General features: G+C 50.2%; 1 protein-coding gene across 3 annotated transcripts in view; it reads left to right on the top strand.

Moving 5' to 3' along the window:
* The first annotated feature begins 2,828 nt into the window (after window positions 1-2,828).
* The window catches only part of FAT2 (FAT atypical cadherin 2), a 75,862-nt gene continuing 55,284 nt past the window's right edge, over window positions 2,829-23,406 (top strand). For 2 of the 3 annotated variants that reach the window (XM_066388191.1, XM_066388189.1), the window contains exons 1-2: window positions 2,837-2,925; window positions 19,928-20,019. The gene's annotated coding sequence lies outside the window, so the exon portion shown is untranslated. Of the gene's footprint in view, window positions 2,926-19,927; window positions 20,020-23,406 lie in introns of all 3 variants that reach the window. The other variant, XM_066388190.1, reaches the window with a different exon arrangement.

Genomic DNA, 23,406 nt, shown 5'->3' with positions numbered 1-23,406 from the left:
AGCGTCACACAGGAGGTCACCGGAGGGGTGCAGGTGGAAAGGAGAGACCCAGCGCAGTGCTGCTCAATGGTTAGGTTCAGACAGCCTGGGCTTGTAACTCAGCTCAGTTTAGACGGCAACCTTGGGTCAGTAATGAAAATTTTTGTGAGCTTTGGTTTCTTCATCTGAAAACTAGAGAATGATAACAGCTAGTAATCCATGGTGCTGGCGTTCAGAGAAATTAGATAATCCCTGCAGAGTGCTAAGTTGAACACCTGACATAAAAAGTAGCTGTTATTATTATTACTACTAATCGATCAGGTCAGGGGCATGGTCAGGGGGAGCTCACAGAGGGGAGGGGGCATACGGGCTGTACCAAGATGGACAGGTGTAATTTTAGATGCTCAGGAAGCTATGGTCGGGGGCTTGGGAATGAGAAGCTTCCAAGCATGCTCAGGGGTCACTGAGGAGTCCATTTCCTTGGTGCACAGGGACTAGAGGCCAGAAGATTCCCCAGCTGGGCCCTGGGGCCAGCAGGGAGAAGAAAGACTAGGGCCTGGGGCAGGAGTAGCAGGGGAGCTGGAGAGGAGGGGGTGAGTGTTGCGAGCATTATGGGGTTCTGCAATCCATCCCAACACTGACCTCTCCCTCCCCCACCCCACCCCCTTGGGCTGCAGAGAGTCCCTGCACGGGGCAGGCTGGAGGCCAGCCTTGGCCCACATGGGGGTCCGAAGGGAGATGGTCGCCTGCCACTCCACACATGACTAGTCAAAGGGCCACCCAGCCACCCGCCTTCGGGTTAATGCCTAATCGGCCCAGTCTCGGGGACTTGGGCCGCAGTCAGCCAAGTGGATAATTGCCCAGGTTAGCCTTCCCACCAGAGTTAATCACGGTAGTCCCCCTCACACTGCACACCCCTAGGCCTCCCAGCTGGGCTGAGGCAGCTTAGGGAGGGAGACCTGCGGGAGTCCTGGGAGAGGAGCAGGGAACTCCTCTAGACATCTTGGGCAAAACACCCCAGCAGCCTGCTGCTTGACACCTGTGGTCATCCCCAATGCTGGTGACAGATCGCCAAGGGCACAGCCCACAGTGGCTGCAGCGGCTCCATGAATAAAGATATCCGGAGAGCTGGGAAAGAGCCAACAGCCTCATGAACCTTAATGAGCCACTATCCATAGGGTCTAGCCTGAATTTCTAGGAAACCGAGTCCGAAACCACAGATCCAGGCCTCTGTAATCACAGAGCAGAGGAAGTAGATCTGTTCTGAGTGGCAAGCAGTTATGAGCCCACTGAACAAATAAGGAAACAGAGACTTTGCAAATGTAAGTCACTTGCCTTGGGTCACATAACTGATAATAACAGTAATGATACAGATATGTAGAAATTCTTGATTATTAACCAGGTTCAAGGGTGGCTGCTCAGCTGACCATCAGGTACAATTGCTAAAAGTCAGAACTGGCTGCTGGGAGAGGTAATGAGCTCCCTGTAATTAGAGGTGTGCAAGCAAAGACTCATTTATTTGCCAGGAAGCTGCAAAGGGGCTGCAAGTCCTGGGCAGAGAGAAGGAATTAGACAGGATGGCTGCAGAGTCACTGTCAGCTCTAGGGGGCAGGAACTATTTCATTTCCTTCTATGTCCCCAGTGCCTGGAAAAGGGGAAGTATAGGGCCTCACCTGTGCGTGTGCACAAGAAACAAGCAAATGAATACATCTATAACAAAAAAGTGTGGCAGTGAGAGAGAGAGAAGAGCTAATTCCTATCTAATTCTTCTTCCCTTCCCTTAAAACGCTGTTTCTCAACACGGGAAGTACACGGGGCTGTTTGGGGAGCCAGAGCAGAGAGGCACCCACAGAATATGTCAGAACTAAGGTGTCTGGCTTCCCAGCGAGATGCCAGGCATTGTGTTTTGCACTTTGCACACATTATCTGTCTCATGAATCTGCACAACCTTATGAAGTAGAGATTCTTGTTACCTCCATTTCACAGACCGCTGGGGAAGCCAGAGCTTGGAGAGGTTGTCATTTATGGAGGGAGTCACAGGTAATAGCTATGATAAGAAGAATGACCTGCCATGGGGGGCTTTCTCTGCTAAATGCTTTGCATCGACCTATATCTTGTTTAATCCCCATAACAACCTCATGAGGTAAGAGTGATTATTTATTGATTTTAGAGAGAAGAGAGAGAGAGAGCAAGAGAGAAAGGGGAGGGAGGAGAGGGGGAAGCATTAACTCATAGTAGTTGCTTCTAGTATGTGCCCTGACCAGGCAAGCCTGGGGTTTCGAACCAGAGACCTCAGTGTTCCAGGTCGACGCTTTATCCACTGCGCCACCACAGGTCAGGAGAGGAAACTGAGGCTCAGATTAAGTCACTCACCTGAGGTTACTGAGCTAGGGCACGGCAGTGCCAGGGTTGTGAAACAGGTCTGGGGGGAAGGGCTGGCGAGGGCTGGCTCTCAGACCTGTAGCTGGAAGAGGACAGCGGAGAGGACACGGGCCTGGGCCCTTCCCCAGGCCCCTCGGGGTCTCTGTGCATCCTGGGCGAGCACTGCCTGTCTAGGGTCTCAGTTTATCCCTCTGTAAAACTGAGAAGGGAGGTGCAGATGGGCCTGATTTCTCAGCTCCTTTCCAGCCGTCATTTTCCATGACTTGATTCCCCACCATGAGTTCTGGGCCACAAACCAGTTGGCTTCCTCCCTCCCTCTCCGTGAGACAGAGAGCTGGCAGGAGGGGATGATCCGCCTCAGTTCTCCCACCTCCTTTTTCCTCCTCCTCCTCCTGGGCTGGGACACACCTACTCCAACTTTCTCAGCCGCCTCTCCGGAGCAGAGCAGCGCGCCTTCCTGCTCCCCCTGCACCTCCCTTCTAAGCGTGTCAGCCCCGTGCTAGTGAAAGGGGCTCCAGCCCAGCAGCCCAGCCAGGGGCACCCTCCCCTACCTGACCGGCACAGGTAAGAGCTGCTGCAGGATGGGAACTTGGGGGAGGGGTGCAAAGCTAATCCACTCTTCTGCCTAGTCCCAGAGAAGGCGGGCATGGGGGCTCTTGGAAAGTGGAGACGGAACCAGGACATGACTGAGGCAGGCATGGAGGGGGTAGGACAGGGACACCTGGGCCTTGGACCACCTAGGTGCGCTGAGTGAAGCCAGAGATGTAGCCAGCCTGAGCCTAGGTCTGGAGACTGGGGCTCAGGGCAAGGCGAGGACTTTGAGCTCATGAAGGAGCAAGGTCATATTTGCACGAATGGAAAGTTGGACTCTTGTCCCTGAAAGAATGAAACCCCCTGCTTGGGCTTTCTGGGGATGAGCCTGCAGGGATGTGAGGGCCATTTTTCCAGTGGTCTTGGGGGGAATTGCTGGGGCCAAGGAACAGAGAGGTGCTGGCTGCTTGTGTGTCCAGGGGGGTTCAGGGGCCCTATCACAGACAAAGCCACCTGGCAAGGAGGAGGGAGAGTCAGATAACCTGGCCAGCCCTGGCTCTCCCGAGACTTTTTAGCAGCACCCCGATTAGAACCTCAGCTTTCCTGTCTGTAAAATGGGGGTGCTCACTCACGGTCTGTAAGGGCCCTGTGGTGACCCTGGGGTTGGGTGGGGGGAGCGGAGCAGCCCTGCTCCCCTGTCTCGGGGAAGCAGGAACCCATCCAATGCGTATCTTTGGAGGCGGGAGAGCTGGAGTGGAATGCTGAGAGAGCCACCAGGCCAGAGTTCATTCAGCCCTCTGCGGGGGGCGGGGGATGTATCTGCCCAAGCCGGGGACCAGCAGGGCTGTGCCCAGGTTCGTGGAGGGCTCAGAAAGGCTGCCTGTGTCCCCAGACACACTCTGCAGCTGATGCCTGGGCTCAGGAGAGAAGAGGGGGGTAGGGAAGCAGCTCGGGGCTCCGGGGGTTCTAGTCCCTCAGCTGGTTTTGTAGATGGGGAGCTGAGCCTGGACAGGTCGACAGTGCCCTCCACGCAGGACGGCACTCAAAGCTATGATCACAGCTGACATTCACCGAATGCCTTCTGTCCCAGGGGCCTGGGCCGAGTATGCACGGTCATTTGAAAATGTTGAGTTTTCAAAGCAGACGAGGCGAGAAAAGAATTTCATTATTTGTGTCCCTGTGACTCACAAGCTCTGTGACCTAGGACAACCACAAACCTCCTTGGGCCCATTTCCCTACTTACAAAATAAAGTTGGTGGGATTAGTAAAACTCGTAATTGATTGATTCATCGCGACAAGCCTGTGGGTGGGCAGAGCAGGAATGATTGCATTTCGCAGGCGAGGAGCCCGAGGGGCGAGCTTGGGTTCCCCCAGGGGCACAGGGTCATGAGCACAGTTGGCACTTCTTGCAGGAAGGTGCTGAGTCTCTGATGTCAGCTAGCCTGAAACAGGGAAACAGAGAGGCCCCCTCTTCCACAAACCTCCCGGACCTCAGTTTTCTGATCTGCAAAATGGGGGCATAACTAGAGGGAGTGAAGGTCTCCCTGGAAATCCCCACTGATCCCAGGACTCTTAGTGGCCTCCTTCAGGACTCAGGGAACCAGACCCAGAAAGACACTGGTATTCTCCGGCGTGACCTGTCGGCTGTGCCTGTGTTGTCCGTGGGAGGGGCCGTCGGGCTCCCTCCACACCCCAGCTGCCTCCACACTCCTCGTCCGCTGTGCGTTGGGCCACCATGCCCCACTCCCTGCACAGAATACAGCTGAACTCACGTCACTCGGGAAAGTCCCCTTCCAGCTGTCGCATGGCAGGCTATGGCCGGACACTGCTGCTGGCCAGGTGGGGTCAGGTCGGGGAGAATGTCGGGCAGGTGACAAGCCTTAGAGAAAACCCGTGTGTGCTGAGGGCAACGCGGCTGGTACTCTCAGGGACCTTCCCAAACTCTCTGGATGGGCCCTGCTTTTCGGATTTCTTCAGGACTGAATGGGCAGAGCCTCTGGAAGCTTCTCGTGCTTCCTGGGTTCCCAGCACAAGCCAAGCTAGCTCAGAGCCTCGACACTACCATTTCTGTGACTATGGTACTGAGCTTACATTTATAATGGGGGTTTCTAGAAGGGTGTACAAAGAAAAGCATGGGTCCAAATCCTGGAAAGTACTCATTGTGTGACCTGGGCCATGACTTCTCTAAAGCTCAGTCTCCTCGTTTGATAATAATAGTCCTTTTCTCAGAGACTGATGTGAGAATTAAACGAGGTAATGCATGTAACACTCAGAGCCTTATTTATAGTATTATGTTCACAGTCATCAGTAAGTCAGCTCGGAGCTCCTCTCTGCTTCCCGAGGGAGCGATCACCCATGCCTCCCTGAAGTATTCCTTAAGGCAAATCACAGTTGGAATTTTAGCCATTTGTATATTTTTTGTTTGACCTTTTCTCTCCTATAAAGCACAGCTCACTGCTCTAGCCCTGTGTTCAGTGCACCTGGCATTCAAGACGCTCACTGCATATCTGTTGAGAGAATGAATGAATCTTGGTTCCTTAATCATTGATGGGAATTGTCACTTACAGGGACTAAGCAGTAGCCCAACCTAATCACAGATGAAGAGTCAGGAGTGGAAGGGGCCCTAGAGAGAACTGAATCAGACCGATGGAGACGCTGGGGCCTCACCAGAGAAGGCCGATCACTTGACCTAGGTCACACAGCAAGTGAACGGGGAAGGCAGAGCCACTAGCCAGATCTTTCCATTTCTTCTGCCTCTCTCTGCCTAGTCCAGGTAATGAGACAATCCTGTTTCCTATGTGGGTGGTCAGTTTTGGGGGCCAGTAAATTGCCCCCACATCTCTGGAGACAATTTTGGATCAATAGCAAGCTTAAGCTGACCTTCAGAAGACAGGGGACATAATCAGACCCTCCCCCATCACACACACACACACACACACACACACACACACACACACACACACACACACACACGCACACACCACTCCATACCTACTGCCAGGGAGTCAGCAGGTATTGCAACTGTATGACTGAAAGGGGAATCCTTAGGAGTTCCCTGAAATCTGCTTCAAGAATTATGGATCTCATTTTACAGATGAAATTTTGTAGATTTTGAATTATTTGCCTAAATTCAGTAGCCAGTTAGTGCTGGTGTCCTGGTTTGGTGTGTCACTTCTGGGAGCCATTTCTGAGCGTAGGCTTTAAATGTAGGAAAGAAAACCTGGTTTATTTGCTGTCTATCCTTGCAGCGTCCCTGCCCTCTGTAAACTCCTCACCACTGCCCTGCAGGCCGTCTATCACTATCCTCTATTTCTTCTTTTTGTTGTTGCTTTCAGTGTGGGGACGAATAGAGACTCAGAAAAGCTAAGCCATTTCTTTTCAGTCACAGCTTCTGTTTTCTCGACAGTTTAACAGACACTGAGTCAGGCCCCCAAGGATTCATAGATGGTGGAGGCAGGCCTGTAAGTGATGGTTTAAATACCTTGAGGTAGAGGCCTGATCTGTGGTGGCGCAGTGGGATAAAGCGTCGACCTGGAAATGTTGAGGTTGCCGGTTCGAAACCCTGGCTTGCCTGGTCAAGGCACATATGGGAGTTGATGCTTCCAGCTCCTCCCCCTTTCTCTCTCTGTCTCTCCTCTCTCCTCTCTCTCTCTCTCTCTCTCTCTCTCTCCCTCTCTTCTCTAAAATGAATAAATTAAAAAAATATATATTAAAAAAAATACCTTGAGGTAGGTTGTACAATAGAGGTGCAATTCAGCTGGCACAGGGGCCCTGAGGAATGAGTTAGCCCAGTTAGAGAATCAGTGAAGGCTCCTTGGAGGAGCCATCCCTAGAAGGCTGACCAAGGAAAAGGCAGCCCAGAAAGAGAAAGCAGCATGTGCAAAGGCACAGTGGTTCAAAGCAAACAGCTGTTGTGTGCAGGAAACTCAGCTGGTGGGACCAGGCCATTGAAGGCCCCAGGTGCCAGGCCAGGGAGTGTGGCTTGTTTTAGAAAATGTCACTTATATGTTATTTTTTATTATTGGGAAATTATAGAAACACACACAAATAAGCAGAATAGTATTTTAAAAACCCTGTCACCCAGCCTCAGCAATTACGTTTCCTCTTCACCCCCACTGATTCTTCCTCAACAGATTTTGAAGCACAGCCCAGATACATAATTGCATCTGGAAATATTTCCATGTCTATCTTTAAAACATAAGGACTTCAGAAAAATCATCATAGGAGCGTGGCTTTTATTTTGTAAATATTGGAGGACTGTGTTGAAAGAGTTTGAGTCGACGAGTGTCTTGGCTAGGTGCATGTGTCTGTGAGGCGGAGCCTGAATTTAAGGAGGGGGGGTGGAGGAGAAGGTTAAGGTGTCTGGTCTCTGCTTGGACCAACCACAGGGCCTGACAGTCTACCATTACCCACTGATTAACAAATTATTCCCTAAAAATCCACCTCTTCTTGAAAGAGGTGAGGCCTGAAGCGTTTTCCAGCTTGCGTCCTGCAGAAGAGAAATGCCCCGGCGTCTCCCCACTTCCTGCTGAGTCTTTCTCCATTCCTGAGACTAGCATGGCCCCTGTGAGGAGAGGAGGCAAGGCGACAGTGAGGTGGCAGGGCAGCAGCCTGTCCCTGGCCGGGGCAGGGAGCCCGCGCTGGAGAATTCTCCCGTTCCCGTTCAGCTCCAGTGCCCTCAGTAGTTGGCCTCGGAGCAAGCTGAGCAGGACCGTACACGCCGGCTGTGGGGTAACGTCGGCATGTGTGAGCGTGTTGGCCTATGTGTGCTCACATGTCCCAGGTCAGGGCTGCTTGCCGTCTATCCTTGCAGCGTCCCTGCCCTCTGGGGTCCTCTCGACAAATGCAAGGCTAGATGGCACAGAATGCACCATTTCAGATGTCTGGGAGTTAGCCTGGGCAGCGGCAGAGCGTAGTATCAGCATGCACCGTGCTGGGGCCCAGCTCTGCCTGGGCCAGGCTGCTGGAGTCTGTCCTGACTGCCGCTCTCTGACTCTGACCTTGGGCACCTCATTTCACCTCCCTGAGCGGGCAGGGGCCAGCACGCTCTCTGCCTCACAGAGCTGCTGGCCCTGGACACATGTACCAAACATTAGCTACTTCATAGATTTGGGGGGTGGGGGGCTCCTGAAATCTTGGGAATTGACTCAGAGAATCATAGTGTCTTGGAAAATTAAAACCCTAGAATCTCAAACTCTTGGAATAGGAACCCTATTGTATCCCTAGCTTCACTCTCGACTCTGTGCAAAGATTCCTTGTACGTGTCTGACAAATGGTCAGCCTGGTTTTATTTTTCTTTTTGTAAATATTCAAAACCAGAGTGCATTAATTTAAGTTACAGGTTGATGAATTTTTACCAAGTGAATACAAACAATGACTAACCAGCAACACGAGCAAAAAGGGGACATCATTGGCTCCCCCTCACCCCCCCAGCCCTCATGACAGTCCCTTGCTGTTCTCGAATACCTTCCTGTGGGGGTGTCCCGTCCTTAGGAGAACTCTAATTATTAGAGAGGCTCAGGGAGTTAATTTGGAAGTTGCTAAATTAAACTTCACCTGTAAATTGTTTTGTTTTCACTGCCATGTTTCAGGGACAGTCTTGTTTAGAGCTGAGCTTCCCAAATACCTAAGACTGTTATTTAAAAACACAGATTTCTCAGCCCTATCCTAAGTCTACAAAATGAAAACGTGAGGTCTGGTGTGAGGTCGGGGAACCTGTATTTCTGCAAGCCTCAAGGGGACTCCAGGTGAGGTCCAGCTGGGTTTGGGAACCATTGGACTAGTGGCTCAGAGCGCAGACTCAGTTCAGACAGACTTCCCACCTGTGCTCCACACTTACCGGCCATTGAGTCTGGGTAAGGTGCTTGGACTTTCTGTCCTTCCGTTTTTATCACTTGTAAAATGGGGGTGAGATAATAGTATCTGCTTCCTCGGGCCCATCCACAGGAAAAGTGCTCACTAAGGACAGGTGCTGCCATTGGTGTGGCTACCGCTGGGAACAGCCTATCTGTGGTGCAGCCACGGCAGGGCTGGATTTGGAGTCTGAAACCTTGTGCCTGAGTCCTGACCAGGCCACTTGCTAGAAGTACGACCTTGGACAAGTCTTTTGACAGCCCCCCCCCCTTTCTGGGCCTTAACTTCCCCATCCATAAGATGAAAATACCCCTGGATCCCTTTATAGAGTCTTTGAGGGGATTAAACAGAAAGCTGCTCTCAGGACAGAAGACTGCTGAATGAAGTCCACCCCAATAAACCGGACCTCGGCTGAACCTGGTGGAAAGAGGGCTCGCCCTGTGCCTGTGATTCTGTGCAGGGCTGGCCGGGTGGGGTAAGGGAGGGAGCTGCTGGGCCTGGTGTCCCACAGCCCTGGTGTGCCCTGGCCAGCCTCCCACGCCGTTGGTTTCTGAGAACTGTCTCCTTCCTGGTTCCTGGGGCAGAAAGAGTCCAAGATCCCATAGCTATGAAATCCTGTGTAATTTGTCAGTCAGATGCTTTTATTATTTAAGTGTCTTCCCTCTTATTACAAGTCTTCTTTGAAGTCCTTTACTTGCATTTTTAGGAAACCTTTTTAAAAAGCATAATATGCATACAGAAAAGTGCACAAATCCTGAGTGAACAGCTCAGTGAACTTTCCAGAAACTAACTGGCTCTCAGATAAACAGAATATTCCCCCTATTCCATAAACCTCCTTTGTATGCCCCCCACCCCCATCTACAACCCCTTGACCCACCAGGGGAAGCTTTAGTCTAATCCATAGACTCTGCCTGTTTTTAAGCTGTGTATAGTTGAAATAGTACAGTATGTATTCTTGTGTATTTGGTTGCTTTAGCCCCACAATATGTGAGTGGGATTCATCTGTGGTGTTGCCTAGAGTAACGCCTATTTTCTTTGCTGTATAGCATTCCATTGTATGGCCATACTACGACTTACTCATTCATTCTGCTCTTGATGGACACCTGTGTTGTTTCCACTGTGGAGCTATCATCAGTAGTGCTGCTCTAAACAGTCTCACGGAAATCTTTAGGTGAATGTAGCATGCAGACACTTCTGCTGTGTATATTACTAGGAGCGGAATTGCTGGGTCACGAGGTGTGTGATGTGAATGGAACTCTTTTATTTTCAGATTCAGTTCTATCTGCTGTACGTAGAACGCTGTTCATGGGACTGAGTCCCTATCTGGGAGACGCACAGACCTGTCTGCAGGAAGGTAAACAGCAGCCTCTGGGGTTTGAGATGCTGATGAGCAGGGAGATTTGCAGACTTCCAGGTGAAAGTCAGGTGCGAGAATCAGATCTGATGCTTTTCCTCTCCTGTCTATTCTTCTGTTTGACTTTAGAGATAACCTTGTATCTGCTTTGCTGAGGGCCAATGTCCCCCTAAGAGTGGTTCGTGGACCACCTATAAGGGAAAACGTGCACCCTGAACCCAAGGAAGCCCCACTAAATCATACATCAGACTTCTTGAGGATGAAACTGTGATTTTTTTTTGACAGAGACAGAGTCAGAGAGAGGGACAGATAGGGACAGACAGACAGGAAGGGAGAAAGATGAGAAGTATCAATTCTTCGTTGAGGCACCTTAGTTGTTCATCAATTGCTTTCTCACATGTGTCTTGATGCGGGGAGGGGGGAGGGGCTACAGCAGAGTGAGTGACCCCTGGCTCAATCCAGTGACCTTGGGCTCAAGCCAGCGACCATGGGGTCATGTCTATGATCCCGTGCTCAAGCCGGTGAGCCTGCATTCAAGCCGACAAGCTTAGGGTTTTGAACCTGGGTCCTCTGCGCCCCAGTCCAACTCTCTGTCCACTACACCACCACCTGGTCAGGCAAAGCTGTGATTTTTAATACACTGACATTTGAGAAACACTTCTCCAGCCAAACAACATCATGAAAATTGTGGTCTTTTCCCAACTTCCCACTGGGGCCTGGGAGAGGGCCACACATGCGATATCAAACTTTGAAACACGGCATGATAGGACTAAGATGGTGAAGAAAGAGTCCCCTTTCCAGCAGATCCCAAACACCAGTCGCACCAAAACCACCCCCAGGAACTTGTTAAACATCTATTCCTGAGCCCCACCCCTAAGGCTTTTGATTCAGTAGCTCAGGGGTGGGGCTGGGAATAGTTTTTTAATCCCCACCCCCACCCCTTAGGGGATTCCAAGTGGGAACCGCTGGTTCAGGTCAACGGCCAGTCCTGTTGGTGAGAACACAGTTTGGCTGAGTTCTGTGTCTGTCTCTGGCTGGTTGGGGCACAGAGTTACCCTGGGTAGGAGGAATCCGTGTGGACAGAGCCCAGGGGGCTTAAATGTAGGACTTGGGTCTGGGCTTGGAGCTGCCGTTACAGGCTTATTTGCGTCTCACTAGTATGCACCTTGATGTTCCCAAGCCACCCCTAGCCTCTCTGGTGCCTCTGGCCCTCCGTCAGGTTGGGCTGACAAAACTGCAAGACCAGGTGCCTCAGAGAGCGGAACTGCCTGCCTAGCCCCACTGTTAGAAGCCGCTCTCCACCTGCCCAGGCCTGCCTGCCTGCCGGCTTTGTGTCCCTGAACTGTTCTGCTCAGAGAGGATTGGCCTTGGACAGACAGACAGCGCAGCTGGGCTGGGCCAGGCCAGAGGGAAGGGGATGAGAGGCCTGGAGATGAAGGCTTTGCTGAGAATCTGTTTGCTGACATTCGAGGATCCATCATCACACGATCCCGGTGTAGGGGATGGGTCCAAGAACCCTCCCCCCTCCCAAGTGCTCCTTCTAACCCGAGGGCATGGGGAGGCGGGCCAGGGAACTGTTAGACACTCAGGCGATCTGAGTTTGAAACCTGGTGTGGCCACGTACTCGCTGTGTGAACTTGGAGGTTGGGTAACCTCTCTGAGTCTCATTTATCCGCATCTGCAAAATGAGGATAATTATAGGGTTACTGAAAGCTAGCTTAAAAGCAGTAATGCATGCCAAGGGCTTACCACATGCCCTGGCACATAGTAAGTGTTCAATAAACGTCAGCTGTGACTAGCGCCTGTGCCTCTGTAAACTCTTTATAGTCCCTAGTCTCGCCATCTTCAGGGCATCGTTTGCCAGTAGTTCAGCTGAGGGTTACCCAGTGAGATAGGAGAGCAGGGACAAGTCTCAATTCCCAGATGGACAAGTGGAAGCCCCATGAAAAGAGGAAGCTGCCCAGGGGTCTTCCACTTGGTCCCCTGCTGGGCCCTCTGAAATGTTCCAAAGGCCTCATGGCACCAACGGACTAGGGCCTCCAGTCCCTAAACCATCTTCACCACAATGGTCATCGCGTGTAGGCACACATGCTAGGCCTTGTGTCAACTGCTCATCTTAACTGAGCCTCATGACAGCCTGAGGATGACTTCCCCTGGTTTGTATATGAAGAGACTGAGGCTCAGTCAGGTTCAATGATTTGCTCAAGGTCCAGGCCAGCAATGGGCCAAGGCAGGACTCAAATACAGGCTACCTTACTCCAGAGCCTGAGCAGGAGGCCACTGTGTTATGTGGCCTTGATTGTAACCTCCACCCACCTCAGGCTGCCTGAGTTAGATGCAGACCCGGCCAGGAGTGGCCAGGAGTGGCTGATGGTCCTATGTGCAAGGAACTAGCAGAGACTTTGGTTCCAGCAACTTCTCAGAGCCAGCTAAGAGGAGCAGGGACCACTTCCCTGGTGGCCACAGGGCCAGCCAGCTCCTGGGGAAGGAAATGTGTTTTGTCCTGGATAGAGAGGGGACTGTGCTGAATGGCCTCATTTTACAAATCACGTAAGATGAGGCTCCGAGCGGTCACCTCAGTAGCAGAATAATAGAGATCAGGAAACCCACGCTGCTGTGGGGTGTGCATGACATTTCTCCACCTCCATTTCTCACCACCCATCCTCCTCTCCCCACTTCATGCTCACCACCTGCCCCCCTCAAACTCTGAATGAGATCACATCTGCAACCTCTCTGCACCCACAGTGGGACAGGAATAGCAATTACTTTTTTAATGCTGTATAAGCTGCAGCTTGAGCTTTACTATAAGTTGTTGCAAGGAGAGAAGGAACGTCACACAGGCCCACAGGTGTGTGTGTGTGTGTGTGTGTGTGTGTGTGTGTGTGTGTGTACAAGGACGCTCCTGCAAGAGGCTCCTGGGCATGGGCGGGGATCAGTACACATACAGAGAACAGCTCCCTCATTCCACACATATATTTTTTAATACCTATTGTAATAATTAATAGCATTACTATAATTGTTACAATGGTAATAGTAGTAACTAATAATAGTAATAGCATTAATTACTTTCGGTGTTCCTGGCACTAGGCTAAATGCTTTCCATGCATAAGCTAACTAAATCCTCTAGTGAAGTGAGCATTGCTAGCCCCATTTCACAAATGGGGAAACTGAGGCTAAGACAGAGACGGCAAGGCCCCTAGATAAAAGCAGAGACAAGATTGAGGGCAGGTCTGACCCTAACACGTGCTCTTCCTCCCCGCCCCGAACTACCGAGTGGAAGGACCGTGGAATTGTGGGATCCCAAGGAACCCCTGGATGGGGAGAGGAGCTGGTGAGGGGGAAGCAGCACACCAGCACAAAGCACGCAGGATGGGAAGCCTGGGTTCTGGGTCTAGTGCCGCCAACATGCTATGTGACTCAGGACAGAGCACTATGTGACTTCCCTTCCCTGCTATGTGGCTCAGGACAGAGCACTGTGTGACTTCCCTTCCCTGGGCGTACTTTTCTCATCTTTGCAAAATGGAGATTAGACTCCTAGTATTTTCAAACTGTACCCAGAAGGCTTGGGAATTTCACAGAGATGCCTCAAAAGACAAGGCAGCAATGAATGGGGCCTGGGGCTCTGCCCCCCACCCCCAACTCATATCTACCACAGCAGCTCTGGTTCAATCCATTTTACATAATAATATGATAGTTTTAAAGTGACAGTAAGCCTTTTATTTAGTGGTTGCTAGGTGCCCAGCACTGTGTTAAATGTTAGTACTCTGAGCCATCTAATCAAACCTTCAGAACAACGATCTGAGTTTCAGTCAGCATCGCTCTTTTAAAGATAAGGAGAGCCAGAGGCTCAGAGGTTCAGTTAGGGATCCAAGGTCACCCAAGTTGGAACTTGATGACTACATGTCTGAAAACTCACCCTCTTGCAAAGGATTTTATTGGACCAAAGAGTTGCAAGGTGCACAGAACAGTCAGCACCCACCAAATTGGGCCCGGGCGGCAGGGACATTCTCGCCTCTGCAATTTGTTCCACTCTCTGAAGAAGCCTTCCAGTCCCCTGGGGGGTCTGCCTCATAACTGCAGGATACAGTCTTCCCCCTTCCAGAGAGCCATCCCCAAACCCAGACTTTCAGAAAGTCAGCCTTTCTCCCCTCCCCCCACACCTCCCACATACAGGGGCCTCCTGTCCCTTCCTGGCCAGAGGCTGTCCCCACCAGAATGAGACGATGAGGGTTCCTATTGGCCCGCCCACTAGGCTGGATGGTTCCAGGGTACAAACTTAGAATCGAGAGGAGGTGCTCTGTCTCCCCTTCTAGGTCTCCAAGGCTTCTAATGGAGAAATACCATCCTACGTCCTGCTGAGCTGGAGCTGGTTTTGATCTTACAAACCCCTCTGGCCAGAGAACCGAGAAGTGAGGTGGGACCCTCTCTCTGGTTTAGGGAATTTTCAGCTCTAAATGCAAAACTCATGGATCCATACAGGTAACACCAAGAGGAAGAGACCACTTGGTCCTCCGGGCTTCGGCGAGTTTGGGGCCTGTGAACAAATGTCTACAGCAGCCAGAGAGCAGCATTCGGGGGTAGACAGGTCCAGGGCACCAACATGAGGCCATCCCAGACTCTATTGCCTTCACGGTTCAGATACAGACGTGGGTACAGAAAGTGTTTGTCTCCTGTTAGAAGACTGACCATGGTGACAAAGGGGAGCTGAAACGGCGCCGGTGTCTGGGAGACCTTGCAAAGGGGGCGACTGTGGAGAGCACAGGTTCTATCTAAAGAGGACAGCCACTGCTCAGCTCCAACCTGTTGTACCACGTGGGGACACAGAAGCTGTGTCTTCCCATTTCTTTCTTTCTTTCTTTCTTTCTTTCTTTCTTTCTTTCTTTCTTTCTTTCTTTCTTTCTTCTTTTAATGTGTGTGACAGAGAGAAGGACAGATAGGGACAGACATACAGGGAGAGAGATGAAAAGCATCAATTCTTCGTTGTGGCTCCTTAGTTGTTCATTGATTGCTTTCTCATATGTGTCTTGACCCGGGGTGGCTACAGCAGAGCGAGTGACCCCTTCTTGCTCAAACCAGCTACCTTTAGGCTCAAGCCAGCAATCATGGGGTCATGTCTATGATCCCACACTCAAGCCAGTGACCCCATGCCCAAGCTGGTGAGCCTGCACTCAAACCGGATGAGCCTGTGCTCAAGCCGGCAACCTCGAGGTTTCGAGCCTGGGTCCTCTGTGTCCCAGTCTGATGCTCTACCCACTGTATCACTGCCTGGTAAGGCTGTGTCTTCCCATTTCCCTCTTTTTTTGTTTTGTTTTGTTTTGTTTTGTTTTGTATTTTTCTGAAGTTGGAAACGGGGAGGCCGTCAGACAGACTCCCACATGCGCCCGACCAGGATACACCCAGCACGCCCACCAGGGGGCAACGCTCTGCCCATCTGGGGCGTCGCTCTGTTGCAACCAGAGCCATTCCAGCGCCTGAGGCAGAGGCCACAGAGCCATCCTCAGCACCTGGGCCAACCTTGCTCCAGTGGAGCCTTGGCTGTGAGAGGGGAAGAGAGAGACAGAGAGGAAGGAGAGGGGGAGGGGTGGAGAAGCAGATGGGCGCTTCTCCTGTGTGCCCTGGCTGAGAATTGAACCCGGGACTCCTGCACGCCAGGCCAACGCTCTACCACTGAGCCAACTGGCCAGGGCCTGTCTTTCCATTTCTTAAAGAGAAGCTGGAATCTGAATTTCTACATGAAGTTTTCTAATGTTTTATGTTAACAACTAATTAAGTTGAAAATCATCAAACAACAAAACAGTCTATTATGGGCCTAACAAACCAAACTACAATTTGACAGCCTGTATGTCACCAACTGGCCACATGGATGGTCTTGAAGGATTCCAATACCACATCCCTCTCTCCTCTGTTTCTATGTAACCATCATGTAAATCCTGCAATGGGATCCCATCTCACTGCAAATCTTTCCTTTGGCCTGAAAGGCCCTGGGCCCCCTCCCTGATTTCCCTCCTTGCTCCCTCTAGTCTATCCATATGACCTCCTCATTCTTGCCTCAGGGCCTTTGCACTGCCTGTTTCTTCTACCTGGAACTCTTTTTCAAGATGACTTTGGACCCTTTCTCAACTCAAATGTTACCTTGTCATGTAGGACTCCCCTTGCCACACTTTCCAAAACAGTATTCCCCACATGTTAGTTCATATTTCTTTTCACAATTGATATTGTGTATATATATTTCAATTTACTCTCTTCTCTCTCTCTCTCTCTCTCTCTCTCTCTCTCTCTCTGCCACTAGAATACAATCCCCATGAGAGCAGGGACCTCATCTGTCTTGTTCTCTGTTCCAGAATGCCTGTCACAGGGTAAGCCCTCAATAAAAAAGTACTGAATAAATTAACAAATGACTTTGACAGAGGCCCAGTAACAAAATACTTCTTATCATCTCCTGCTTGGTCCCTTCTCTTCCCCAGAGCCCAGGCTCCTGGAAGCAATTTGTTTCCTTCAAATATCTACCTCCCAGCATCACATTATGGCTTCCGAAGGTCCTGGGCATTTTAGCCTTTGTGGGTCCCTTCCTCCATGAAAATAATATTAGAAATAGTTTTCTGACAACAGTGTTATAAAGATAAATATATAATTATATATTTATGTATGAAAACATTTTCTTCAACCAAAATGTTTTTTTTTTACTTCTGAATTTAAGAGGAATTTTGCAGGGCCCCTAGAAGTACTGTGGGCCCTGTGTGTGCCCAGAGTGCCTACCGGATAGGTGGGCCTTGACTCCTCCTCTGAATCCCACCGGTCCTTGGGCCCTGGGCCATGTTCTCTGAGCAGAGCCAGCCAGAACAGTAGCCACTAGTCACACCTAGCTATGTGAATTAAAATTACATACAGTCACAAACTCACTTCCTCAGGCGTACCAGTCACATTTCAAATACTTAATAGTCATCCGTGGCTAGTAACTCCCACCCTGGACAGCTCAGCTATAGAACATGTCCATCACTGTAGAGAGTTCTGGTGGAGGGTCCTGCTCTAGAGAACGCGCTCTAGCTACTCCAGCCTTCTTAGTCTCTCTCCTTGGAATATGGCTTCCTATTCTGGGATGGTACTTGGATCCACTGCCTACCAGGTGGGTGAACCTAGACAGAGCCTTCACAACTGAGCCTCAGTTTCTCATTTACAAAATGAGAGTAATTATAAGAGTCAGTAGGATGAGGTTGGTACAATAATCGACTTGTGCTAAGCGTATTCAAGTCCTGGGTATTTGCCATGCATTGACTCATTCAGCTGCCTTCTTCTTTTATTTATTTATTTTTTTAAGCGAGAAAAAGGGAAATAGAGAAACAGACTCCCACATGCACTGGGATCCACCTGGCCACCCTCGTCTGGAGCCATGCTTGAATCAACTGAGCTATTTTTAGCGTTGGAGGCTAACGCTCTGACCAATGGGCCAACGAGCCACTGGTTGCAGGAGGGGAAGAGGGAGAGAAGGGGGAGACGGAGGGGAAGAGAAGCAGATGGTCACTTCTCCTGTGTGCCCTGACTGGGAATCAAACCTGGGATGTCCATATGCCAGGCTGATGCTCTATCCACTGAGCCAGCCGGCCAGGGCCCCATTCAGCCTTCTCAACAACTCCACGAGATAGGTGCTATTATCATTTCCCCTTTTCTGAGACCAGAGAAGCTAAATAACTTCCCAGGGTCACATGGCCAGTGAGTGGTACAGGTGGGATTTGAAATGAGGTCTATCTGACTCCAGAGCCCACTTTCTTCCTCTTAATCCTACCCATACTATACCTCCTAGCCGAAGACCACACGAGATAATGCGTGGAAATGTTTTTGGAAAACTTATAGATTACCATACAGATACAGGACAGTATAATCTCTGCCATCAATAATAATAATTAGAATACCGATAAGGAAGGGACACCCCCTCCCAGCCCCAGCTCCCTTTCACCCCAATGCCCGAGGTGAGGACTTCCTTTTCCCTCTAATTCCAGGCTTGTGCAGCCCTGGCTTTTACAGACAGCTCTTCTATGACAGCCTCCCAGTCCGCTGGAGGTTTGGCTGCCACTTACCAGCCATTACTGGGCCTAATAAGGTGTTATTCTGCGTCTTTCCTCCCTGTGCTTTCCCTATCATATCATCTGTCCTCCCTGCAGCCCTGGGAAGTAGGTAGGAGTAGCTGTTATTATCTCCACTTTAAAGACGGGGAAATTGAGGCTCAGAAGAGGTTCTGTGGCCTTCCCAAGGTCACACGACCCATTAAGGGCTCAAGCCACTGGCCCCTTTCTGGCTCATCTCCAGGCCTTTGACTTGTTTTGCTACGTGAGAACCTAACAGTGGCTGCCGCAACCCAGCCACTGCCTCTAGTGTTCATCTAAGTTTCTTGGAAGTAAAGCAAGCCTTCCTTCCTCTCCGTGGTGAATTCTAGTTGGCCTAAACCACAGACCTGGTATTCAAGCCCAGCCCACACCAGAGTGGGAGTCTTTAAAGGGGAACCCTCCCATCTGTTCTGATGTCTGATTTCTCTTCTCAGCATGTAGGTCTGTTCCGGCCCCACTTCTTCTCAAAAACTTTCGATGGCTCTCTCCTTCGAAGGGGAAAATTGATTTCAATAGCTAAAGACTTCTGTCTAGCAAGTACCTGCAATGTGACCATTCTGTCACTTATAATTTTAATACTGGTTCAAAGACACAGTCCTTTCTAATCCCTCACTGCTACCACCACCTTTAAGCTTTTGTGACAACAGAATGTGTTTAGAATTCCTTCTTGAGAGCCACAAAAGCCAGCCCCAGCCCTGGAGTCGTGAGGCAGATGCGGGGACGGGGAGGAGAGTGGGGCCAGAAAATACATACCGAGGTGCCCAAGTTCCTGGTAACTTTACGTTTCGATTTTGGGGACAGGGTAGACATTCCCCAGTCCAGAGGAATGAATCCAGTGGCTCTTTCTTTCATGAAAAGCTCTCCAAACTTTAAAAATATCCTATCTCGTTGCTTCTCCCCAGAGCACCCAGGTTTAGGAAATCCGGCTGTCTGTTTCCAGTTCAGCCACCACCGTCCTGGGTGGCCTTGGGTGTGCCATGCAAATGACAGCTTTTCTCATCTTAGGTATGGGTGTAAACAGTCAGATGTGTTTCTTAGGAGTATTATGTGGGCTCTTAGTTAACATCTGGGTCATGCCTAAGAACAGGGGAGGTGTTGGGCACGAGGGAACTGTCATCGCTGACCTGTGCCTGGATACTTCTGGGAGTGACCGGGAGGAACTTCATCCTCAGAAACAAAGCCTGACATTTTGAACAGATCTGGTAGGAGCTCCTTTAGTGTAAAGTTTGAATTGGTTTGAATTCCTCCAAGTATATGCGGTTCCCCATGGAAGGGACAGAATTAGAGTCACAGACTTCTAGAACTAAAATGCCTGAGTCACTGCACAGGGACCAAGAATTATAAGTACAGATCACAGAGCATTACAATCATAGCATATCAGCCATGGACCTCAGAACTTTTTATGACAGGACACAGAATGTTAGAATAGCAGAAGCCCGGCCTCTCAGATCTGGGAGTGGGTGGCTCTTAGAGGTCTTCTGGTCCAGTTTTTTAAACCTGAGCTTCCCAGGCGGGACTCACCTGGGGGTTGAGACAAGCCTGGGGGCAGCGTCCTGGGCCTCCAACCCTGCATCCAATAGTGCAGCCCTGCTTTGATCTCTTTATAGATGGTGCTTCTAGGGACAGTTTCATTAGGAGAAAAAGAGATGCTGCCCCTGAAAGCAACAGAGGGGTTCAGATTCACTGAGCCATCCCAGTCCCTCCTCCCAACATACACATGTCATTACAGATGAGGAAAGAGGTTCACGGAGCTTCGGTGACTGACTTGATCAAGGCCACACAGAGAAGAATGACTTTAGATCCAGCTCTCCTAAAAGCCAGGTCAGCTTACTGCACTGACAACCGAACAAGCATCATGAGCATGCAATCCTGATCCACAGCCACAGGTAACCCCTTCACTGCCTCTGAGAGCTCCTTTAGGGTCTAATAGAGACCAGAGGCTCACACAGGCCAGAGATCTAGACCTGCATGAGTTCAAAGGGGCTTTAGAGCTCTTCTCATCTCCTCCAAGGGCAAATAACCCCCCCCCCCCTCAGAGTAGCACATCTTTCACAGGTGGCTACCTGGACCCTGCTTGGATGCCCCTGGTGACAGGGAGCTCTCCATATTCTGAGAGGACTCATTCCAGGATTGCACTTGTGATCACTAACCAAAATAACAGGGGAGATCTCAGAGCACTCGGTTAAGACAGATGCTACAACCCTCAACTTTTTGAATGTCAGAATCAAGATTCTGAGAAGCTGGAGCAGTGGGCTGACACATAATCATGGTCTCACTACAGTTTGACAGCAGTTAGTGGCAGAAATTCAGCCTAAAAAAGAACGGGGGGAGGGGATGACGTGATAATACATCTGACAGTTTTCATTACCCACAAACTCAACAGTCAATAGTATAAGCCAGCTGTGGGAAAGTAATATTTCTTGGTATTTGTTGAAAACTCTGTCACATACCATGTTCAGCATTTATGCATGTGAACTAATTTCATGATCAAAACGGTATTTTGAAGTAGAGAAATTGAGGATCAGAGAAGGTAAGCCATTTGCCCAAGGTCACACAGCCAGAACTTGTGTGTTGTGAACCACTGTCTACTGTCTCCCTTGTCTTTTTTAAAAATTGACTTTATTGGGATGACATTGGTTAACAAAATTACATAGGTTTTAGGTGTACTATTCCATAATAAATCGTCTGTACACTGCACCTGTCTTCCCCATCTTTGAAATGGGGTAGGGGGTGACAAGGAGGCAGATGGTCAGATACACATATCCTAAAAGGGTCCGTTCATGAATCCTCACCCCTGCACTTGCTCACACCCATGCACACACATGCCCCACCACTATCAATTCATTTATTCACGTCCAGTTCTGTCAAGCAGGCACATACAACTCATGTACCCAACCAATCATTCAAAAATTGCCTCCTAACTACATGTGTGTGCTCTCCTGCAAACGTGCACATACACCCACATGCAGAGCTCTCCCTGGGCCTGGGGAGCCAAGAGCATGAGGCCCCACCCCAAACAAGCACCTGCTCGCAGCTTTGCAGAATACTCCTGGCTGCCAGCAAGCCTAGACTCGACTACCAACCAGCGGCCTCCTTCTGGTCTGGGGCACAGGCCGGTCCTTCTCCAGAGAGCTCAGGGGACCCACCCTCACCCCAACCTTAGACTTTGATTCTGCCTTGGCTTCAAAAATTAATAATAACTAACATTATTGAGTGATTTTCTACGGGCCAGGTACTCTAATGTTAATGCTAAGCACATTAATTGCATGGTCTTATTCAGTCTTCATGAAAGCAATGTTCTTAATAGTCCCATCTTACAGATGAGAACACTGAGGCTCAGAGATGCTGAGTAACTTAGCCAATGAACTGCAGTTAGTGAGTAGTGAGGCTGGGACCTGAACCCAAACAATTGGATTCGTGGGACCGCAGTTTCTCTTTCTGGTAGCGTGGTTGGGAGGAAAGAACCTGGCTTTAGCTCTCACCATGTGACCTTGGGCAAATCCCTTTCTTTCTTTCTTTCTTTTTTTTTTTTTTAAACATTTTTCTTTTTTTTTTTTTTTTTTTAAATTTTATTTATTCATTTTAGAGAGGAGAGAGAGAGAGAGAGAGAGACAGACAGACAGACAGACAGACAGGGGGGAGGAGCTGGAAGCATCAACTCCCATATGTGCCTTGACCAGGCAAGCCCAGGGTTTCGAACCGGCGACCTCAGCATTTCCAGGTCGACGCTTTATCCACTGCGCCACCACAGGTCAGGCCATCCCTTTCTTTCTTTAAGATTATTTTCCAGCTTCAGAAAGTAAGGGATGATCACTAAAGTTTCTTCCAGCTTTCATTCTGCCATTGCTTTTCCTATGTCCAGACACTGCCATTTTTCAACTAGTATTTATGTGGCAGGCACTGATCGAGGCACTAGGAATTCATTCATGACTAAGGTACACAAAGCTCCTGCCTTTGTGGAGCCTAACTGTCTAGTGCAAGAGACAGTCATTGAACACATAAACAAGAACATATTGTATGTTGCTAGTGGCCATGGAGAAAAATGGAGTGAAGTGATAAACAAGGGTGTTAGGAAGGATACTACATCAAACTGAGGGCTGGGAGGTAACATTTGAGCTGAGAACTGGATAACAAAGAGGAGCCAGCCATGTGAGAATGTTAAGTAGAGGAAAAATAGCAGGTGCAAAGGCCCTGAGGCAGACCCTGATTTGGTATGTCTGCAGAGGAGAAAGGACCCATATGGCTGCAGCTTAGTGAACAATGGGGAAATGCTGGATGGTGTGGGGCCTTCCTGGGCATGGTAAGGAGTTTGGATTTTAATTTAAATGCCATAGGAAGCTCCTGAAAAATTTTAAGCAGGAAAGTGATAAAAAGTGACTTACATTTTCACAAGGCATTTTAAAATAGTGGTCCTAGGTGGTGTGGGCTGGACGGGTGTCTCAGGGAGCTCAACGGGTCTCTGCACCCTGCAAACCTGGTCACTTGTCTGGAGCTGGTGGCTGGAAACAAATGTTCAGACACAGATCCTTCCCTCAGTGGACCAGTCGCCAGGTCTGCAGGTCCCACAGCTTGAATGCAGCCACGGGCACCAAATCCCCACCCAAGTGTGCCTTCTCTTTGCATCTTATCCCCCTCCTGGGAGACTCCACCCCTGCTCCCTTCCCTACAGTTCATCTTAACGGCTCCCCACTTTGCACACCGCCTGTGCAGCTGCTGGGCAGGGTGTCCTGTCAGGGCCTGCCTGACACGGGTGCTGACCTGGAGAACAGGAAGCTTGCCACAGAGCAGGGCAGGCAGAGCCGGAGGCTGCGTGCACCCCGCTCACGGAGCTGCGCGTGGACTGAGTGGACCTGGGGCTGGGTAAGGTCTCATCTTCCCCCTGGAGCTTCCACTTCAAAAGCAGTTATTCTGGGGGTGGAGGGAGGTTGGGGTCCAAGTAACTCAGGGGTCCCCTCCTGCTTGCAGAGGACTATGTCAGAACATGGTGAGCATGGCTTCTGCTCCAGGCTGGCTCCACTAGGGTGCAGTGGTAAGTAAGGAGTAGAGCAGGGGACGGGAAGGGTGGGGAACAGACAATGTTTCTTTCAGCAACTGGCTTCAGGACCCCCAGCGTAGGATCTGCCTCATCCTGCCCTCTCTTTCCTGAGGTGCCTGGGTGTAGGGTTCCACCAGCCCGGTCCTTAGTGAGGGATGGCAGGAGGAAGGGGC

Source organism: Saccopteryx leptura, chromosome 6 (assembly GCF_036850995.1).
Source record: "Saccopteryx leptura isolate mSacLep1 chromosome 6, mSacLep1_pri_phased_curated, whole genome shotgun sequence".
NCBI lineage: Eukaryota > Metazoa > Chordata > Mammalia > Chiroptera > Emballonuridae > Saccopteryx > Saccopteryx leptura.
The sequence above is the reverse complement of the archived record's forward strand: the minus strand, read 5'-3'. Positions and strand labels throughout refer to the sequence as shown.